This window comes from Panulirus ornatus, chromosome 34 (genome assembly GCF_036320965.1).
Source record: "Panulirus ornatus isolate Po-2019 chromosome 34, ASM3632096v1, whole genome shotgun sequence".
In the NCBI taxonomy this organism is placed as follows: domain Eukaryota; kingdom Metazoa; phylum Arthropoda; class Malacostraca; order Decapoda; family Palinuridae; genus Panulirus; species Panulirus ornatus.
Window position 1 is genome coordinate 15,747,913 of NC_092257.1, and position 7,500 is coordinate 15,755,412.

A 7,500-nucleotide genomic window follows, 5' to 3' on the forward strand; every position below is an offset into this window, starting at 1 on the left:
ACACACACACACACACACACACTAGACGACACACAAAGCCATCATAAAGCCCACCTAGAGGGTCGGGGAAACTAGGGCAAAACCCCCAGGGACCCCAGGCTTCTGGGGGAGAAGGCCCGGAAGACGGGAGCCTACCTTACCCTTCTGTGTGGAGCGCAGTCTAACAGATGCAGAACCCCCCCATATATATATATATATATATATATATATATATATATATATATATATATATATATATATATATATGTTACCGGACTCCGCCACCGTTAGTGAGGCTCTATCATTAGTACTGCAGTCTCGCTCAAGAGCCTCTCACTGCGGAAGAGACCGTCATTTCCCTGCTACTGGAAGTAACGCAACCTTGGGCTGTAGGAGGCTCTGGAGAGGAGGTCCTGGGGAACGCCAGGGACCATAAGAGTCGAACCCAGGTTACCGAGAACGGTAGGCGGACGGCGTACCACTAGACCACCGATGGGACCCAAAACCTGTAGGGTCTGTGGGGTCTGAAAGGCGAATGTGGGCGGCCTTCTTGACTTGGGGTGCCGCCCGGTGGACGTGGCAAGCTTCCTGGGCGCTTCCGAAGCTCCATATAGAAAGGGCTCCTCGGTAGAGAAGGTAAATCAAGTAAATATATATATATATATATATATATATATATATATATATATATATATATATATATATATATATATATATATATGTAAACTTTTGCTCTCATTGATGTGGACTGGCTGCTGGTGGAAGGTGCGCGTGTCTTCAAGCGGTTTCTTAAAGCCTACGAGATCCTCTTTCTAGTAGAGCAAAAAGAAAATAGATCAAAGTTTAAGAACGATTAGCAATTTTTGACCGTGAGGGGATGAGGGAGGGAGAGGATGGGGGTGTGGGGGGTGGGTGGGAGCAACATCTAGAGCTAGAAATGATCAAAATCGTTTGGTGCACGAAGCAAGAAACTGTGGAGAGAAGTGTTTGGTTAAAGGTGTCTGCGATCTGAATCTAAATTAACAAGAGAGAAAGAGATATATATATAAACGTGGCAAGACGTTATTTGGGTTACTTGCAAAGCCTCGTTCATGAATTAAAAAGTACAAGACAGAAGAAGAAAAGAAGAGATTTATTCTCTCTCTCTCTCTCTCTCTCTCTCTCTCTCTCTCTCTCTCTCTCTCTCTCTCTCTCTCTCTCCCCTCCCTTAAGTCGAGCGTCCTTGGGAGTAATGTTGGCTGGGCTGGTCGCTAGCTATGTGCTGAGGACGTCACATGCGCTGCACAAGTTGAGCCTAAAACCGCTAACCTGCCTGAAGTTTAGCAGACGTAAACAAAGGGGCCGCTTGCCAAGACGGAAGTAGACTCTCTCTCTCTCTCTCTCTCTCTCTCTCTCTCTCTCTCTCTCTCTCTCTCTCTCTCTCTCTCAGCCTCAATTAACTCTGGGGACCATAACTCTATGGCTGTCCAAAAAAAAAGCCTCTGGTTCTTGTAGTTGTGGTTCCCGTACGTACGTACCGTAAAGACGAAATACGGTACTGACTCTTATGTGATTTACGTCCTTACCGTTGGGGTAAGGAGGGGGGGGGGTGAATGTTCTCCACTGCGAAACACATCCTCTCCCCCCCCCCTCCCTCCCCTCCCCTCCTCCCCCCCCCCGCCCCCACCTAAAGAAAATAAACCATCGCCCCCCTCCCCTGCCTCCCTCCTCCTCCTCCTCCTCCTCCTGTTCAAAGACTGGAAGTCATCTGGCTGTCTCGGTTTCATTGCGCCTTAACTGTTTCGAACGACTTTAATTTCTCTTAAAATTCCGGCCTTCGGGTCTTACACACACACACACACACACACACACACACACACACACACACACACACACACACACACACGGTTACCGAGAGTGTCACAATGGTTCAAGTTCAGGCAGAGGTCGCGAGCCAGCAGGAGGAGGAGGAGGCTTAACAGCGACTAACGGAAGTATGTAGAAGTGCCGGCAGGCAGGGTGCATTGGCAAGCTTTGGACCCCTCCTCTCCTCTCCCTCTCCCTCCCTCTCCCTCTCCCTCCCTCCCTCTTCCTTCCCTCTCCTTTACCACTACTACTACTACTACTACCCTCCACCACCATTACTACTACTACTACAGCAACAACAGCTACTACTACTACTACTACTACTACTACTACTAATACTACTACCACTACTACTACCCTCCACCACCATTACTACTACTACTACTACCATTACTACTACTAGCGTCCACCGAAAACGACCCCATCGAATCCTTTGCCTCGTCCCACATTACATCATCGTCCGTCTAACAACGGTAAACCACTTGGCCCCCATTGTCAAAGGGTGTCAGACGTAGGTAGTTAGGTAGGTCCCCCCTTCCCTCCCTCCCTCCCTCCCTCCCTGACAACACGTGAGTGGCGTGGTTGTAAAGAGGATGCGATCCTATCTCTCCCGACGTCTCTTGATGTGGTTGAGGACGGGGTAAGGAAGGGATGTGCTTGCTGACAGTCATGGTAAGTCTACCAGTAGCAATACTTTAGTTACTTTACTAAAGTAGATCATTTAGGAATTGAGCTTTACTTAAGTAATTTGAATTTGGATTTTTTTCTTTCCGTCTGCTTTTCCTTAAGTATTTTCATAGGCAAGATATACGTACATTTTCTGAATCATTTCTGGAAAGTCTCATTTTCTGGTTCATGGAGACTTGGGTTTATTTTAATATGGATAACATTTCAGCTCCATCAATATACGACGTAGTTAAAGATGATCATTACAGAAATCATCTACTTAAGTTAAGTTAAAAGTATCGTTACTCTGTTACTTACCAGCCCTTGGGGGTGGGGGGGTGTAAGGTAGTTAGACGTGTTTCGTGAAGTTAGCGACCGCGAGGTTATCTCATGGCTGGACCACTACGGAGAACATGACCTGCTTGAGCGATCTTAACTACTACTTTCGTTAGATCCTCCACACAGTTTGTCTACACCAATTTCCCCTCCACCACTTGTGAGTCCTTCTTTCATCCACCGAGACCTCTTTCCCTCTTCCATCAATCCATCTCTTCCTTGTCCATGAACGCGTCTATGACCCTCTCATTCTCTCCTCATTTTTTTTTTTTTGTTTCCCATCCATCACTTTACGTCTTCCCCTTCCACCTTTCCCGGGTCTCCAGCACTATACTTTCCCTTCCACCAAATGCGCCAGCCTCTACCACCAGCATACCTTCTTTCACGCAAGCTGTACCCCTCTCACCATTCCACGCCTCTCTTCCAGCACTCGACCTTCCCTTCTGCAACCAGAATATTTCTACACCCTTCCTCCCCAACTATCCTCCCCTCTCTCACTCCTACCCCTCTCCCCAGAATCTTCCTCCTCCTGTGTTCCTCAACATCTGGTTGTCCCCCACCTCTCTCCCCACTCCCCACACACTACTGGCTCCTCACCACAGATAGATACACCCCACCTCCTCCCCTCCACCACTAACCTCCCCAAACCAACACTGGCAATATTGTTGCCGACAATATTGCTCCCAGACTGTCAGCTGGGGAGACAGACCACACCTGCTCGTCTTGGCCGTGAGACCCACCCCAACCTCAACTCCCCACACCACCTACCATCCCATCCTCCCTCCTCCCTCAACCCATCAACACCCCCCTAACCTTCTCCACCTAGCGAAGTAAACTCCCCATTTCCTAACTTACCCAACTCCTGTTGAAGTACCCCGGTTGTCACTGGTGAGGTGAGCGGCTAGCGAGTTGGTATTCAGCTTTGATTTTGTTTTGTACATTCCATGGAGTCTTCCTCGTCAAGGCATCCTTGTGGGGAGCACAAGATAAGAGGAAACCAAGAAGAAATATTGCCTACTTTATAATCTCTTTCTTCTTCTTCTTCTTCTTCTTCTTCTTCTTCTTCTTCTTCTTCTTCTTTTCCTGCTTCTTCTTCTTCTTCTTCTTCTTCTTCTTCTTCTTCTTCTTCTTCTTCTTCTTCTTCTTTTCCTGCTTCTTCTTCTTCTTCTTCTTCTTCTGCTTCTGCTTCTGCTTCTTCTTCTTCTTCTTCTTCTTCTTCTTCTTCTTCTTCTTCTTCTTCTTTTCCTGCTTCTTCTTCTTCTTCTTCTTCTTCTGCTTCTTCTTCTTCTTCTTCTTCTTCTTCTTCTTCTTCTTCTTCTTCTTCTTCTTCTTCTGCTTCTTCTCTCAAGACAACGCAGTAAGAAAATATGATAAAAGAAAAAAAATAAAGAAGCGTTGCCTTTGAAGATTACTCTTATAAAAACCAAACGGCGAGAAGAAGAATAACAGGAAAACAGTTTTGTTCACGAACACAACATTATAAGAAGGAAGACAAAAGAAGAAAGTGTCATCCTCCCCAAGACAACCTCCTGAGAAACGAGAGAAACAACCACATCCCATCCTTGAACATAAGACTTTGAGCAAGAGACAATGAAAGAAGAAAACGAAAAGGCCTTCCGAGATTTTATTCCCCCTCCTCTCCCTTCCTCGCCCACCTGCTCAGACCTTCCTCAACACTCACTTCTTGTGTGCCAAACTCACACTGGAAAATTCATATCCTCGCCTCATCCATCCTACGCGATCACCTTCTTCCGATGTATGCAAATTTTCTATCCCGTTTCATCCTTTCTTTACCATCGCGTCTTCTCTCTTTCTAACCATCTTCATCAAGGGCTGTAGTATCACTCCGCCCATATCTAACCCCACGCTTCCCACTCCTCTCTTGGCACGTATTTCCCCTCAATAAGATCACTTCGTGTCTTATAAGAGGGATGAAAGCTCACACTGCCAGTGCTGTGAGAGAACAAATGACAGGCCATTCTCTCCATGGATAGATGAAACTTCACTCCCGCTGTCTCACTAATGTTCAGTGTTTCTCTCTCTCTGTCTCTCTCTCTCTGTCTCTGTCTCTGTCTCTCTCTCTCTCTCCCCTCACACAGACTGGATGCACAAACAATAGAAAGCAATACCTAACAGAGGGAAATAAAAGTATACATATATATATATATATATATATATATATATATATATATATATATATATATATATATATATATATATATATATATATATATATATATATATCCTATCTTCAAAAGGGGGACCCCCATGGTGTATACCATACACGGAAAAGGCAATAACAATCATATTGTTATATCACTGGCTTGTGTGTTCCTCGTTGTAATCAAGTTAAAGGTCAGATCTATATGAACTCCTGTCTATGAATAGCTACTCTGTTGTCACGGCCGGTGTATGGAAAGATGCTTCTCACATCCTATTCTCATGGGTTATGAGGTCTGCTTTTACCTCTGGTCTGAATGTCTACGGTTGCAGCTCTTTCCTTTACTCTTGAATTTCCTTTTCGTCGACCCAATCATGAACTATTTTCGCCACTACTTTTAGAGTGGAGTTACGCCTGACCTGTGTTGGTCATGAAGCAGTGGGCTGTTAACCTGCCATGACCTTTTCTGAGGCTTTTTCCCTCTGTGGTCCTTCTCCTCTTCGTTGCAATCAGACGATGGCTCGTCTGATATGAGAATCATCACTTGAAATACGTTCTCCACCTCTCTCTCTCTCTCTCTCTCTCTCTCTCTCTCTCTCTCTCTCTCTCTCTCTCTCTCTCTCTCTCTCAGGGGGACAGGTCTGGTCTCCGTAAGTAATCAACTTTTCACGATCATCTTCGGTGAAGTTCCCGGTAATCTTCTCGTCTACTCCTCAGAAGTTCCAGGTGAGAGAAATGCGTGTCTCCTCGACGGAGAATGATCCAGCTCAGTTGGAGTTGGTTGGCTGAGTTAAGAAGAAGTTGTTAAGTAGAAGTTGTTGAGTAGAAGAAGTTGTTAAGTAGAAGTTGTTTAGTTAAGTAGAAGAGGTTGTTAAGTTGAACTTGTTTAGTTAAGTAGAAGAAGTTGTTTAGTTAAGTAGAAGAGGTTGTTAAGTTGAACTTGTTTAGTTAAGTAGAAGAAGTTGTTTAGCTAAGTTGAAGTTGTTTAGCTAAGTAGAAATTGTTTAGTTAAGCAGTAAAAGTTATCTAGTTAAGTAGAAGAAGTTGCTTAACTCTGCTTTTTCTTCTGAAGGTGTGGGTGCCACCTGCCCGTCAGTATGTATAAGGATGACGTACACTTATGTCTATCAGGAGATAACACAGATTGGTATCTATAAGGGAGATAGCGATGATATAGACCAGGATCTATAGAGGGATGGCATAGACCAGGATCTATAGAGGGATGGTATAGACCAGGATCTATAGAGGGATGGTATAGACCAGGATCTATAAAGGGATGGTATAGACCAGGATCTATAGAGGGATGGTATAGACCAGGATCTATAGAGGGATGGCATAGACCAGGATCTATAGAGGGATGGTATAGACCAGGATCTATAGAGGGATGGTATAGACCAGGATCTATAGAGGGATGATATAGACCAGGATCTATAGAGGGATGGTATAGACCAGGATCTATAGAGGGATGGCATAGACCAGGATCTATAGAGGGATGGCATAGACCAGGATCTATAGAGGGATGGTATAGACCAGGATCTATAGAGGGATGATATAGACCAGGATCTATAGAGGGATGGTATAGACCAGGATCTATAGAGGGATGATATAGACCAAGATCTATAGAGGGATGGTATAGACCAGGATCTATAGAGGGATGATATAGACCAGGATCTATAGAGGGATGGTATAGACCAGGATCTATAGAGGGATGATATAGACCAAGATCTATAGAGGGATGGTATAGACCAGGATCTATAGAGGATGATATAGACCAGGATCTATAGAGGGATGGTATAGACCAGGATCTATAGAGGGATGATATAGACCAGGATCTATAGAGGGATGGTATAGACCAGGATCTATAGAGGGATGATATAGACCAAGATCTATAGAGGGAACCACAAGGACCAGTATTCATAGCACTATCGTAACCACAACCAGACATAAGGGTCATTTTAATCCAGCACAGGGTCTTGTGTAGTCCTTTCTTGCCTCCCCAAACCAAGTGGAATAGGGGCGATAATCATGGTGTGTGGAGATGTGACAATGACCTCTATCAGGCTAGCCTGTTGTCCTTCATTATCACCACTCTTATCGTATCTTCCTCCATCTTTCTATTCCTTATCAGTTTTCTGTCCCACTTCAAAATCCTAGACTCTCTCTCTCTCTCTCTCTCTCTCTCTCTCTCTCTCTCTCTCTCTCTCTCTCTCTCTCTCTCTCCACTCACCCACCCCATACACTTACACACGCACTTACAAATACACACACACACACACACACACACACACACACACACACACACACACACACACACACACTTCCTTCCTCGCTTCTTCCTTCATTCTTCTATCATTTGCCCAGCCGGTGCGAATCGCTCTTTCAAACTACGGCAGTTTTTATTCTATTTTTTTTTCTCATTCCTTGGATTCTGCCATCATTAATCTCCTCATCCGGGCGTTTAAGTCCCTCAAAGGATCATCAGAGATTATAAAAACTCAAGAGAGAGAGAGATT

The 7,500-nt window shown here is 44.8% G+C and overlaps 1 protein-coding gene across 6 annotated transcripts in view; it reads left to right on the forward strand.

Moving 5' to 3' along the window:
- Nucleotides 1–7,500, forward strand: part of LOC139759931 (uncharacterized) — a 118,505-nt gene that overhangs the window by 45,037 nt on the left and 65,968 nt on the right. The window lies entirely within an intron of this gene.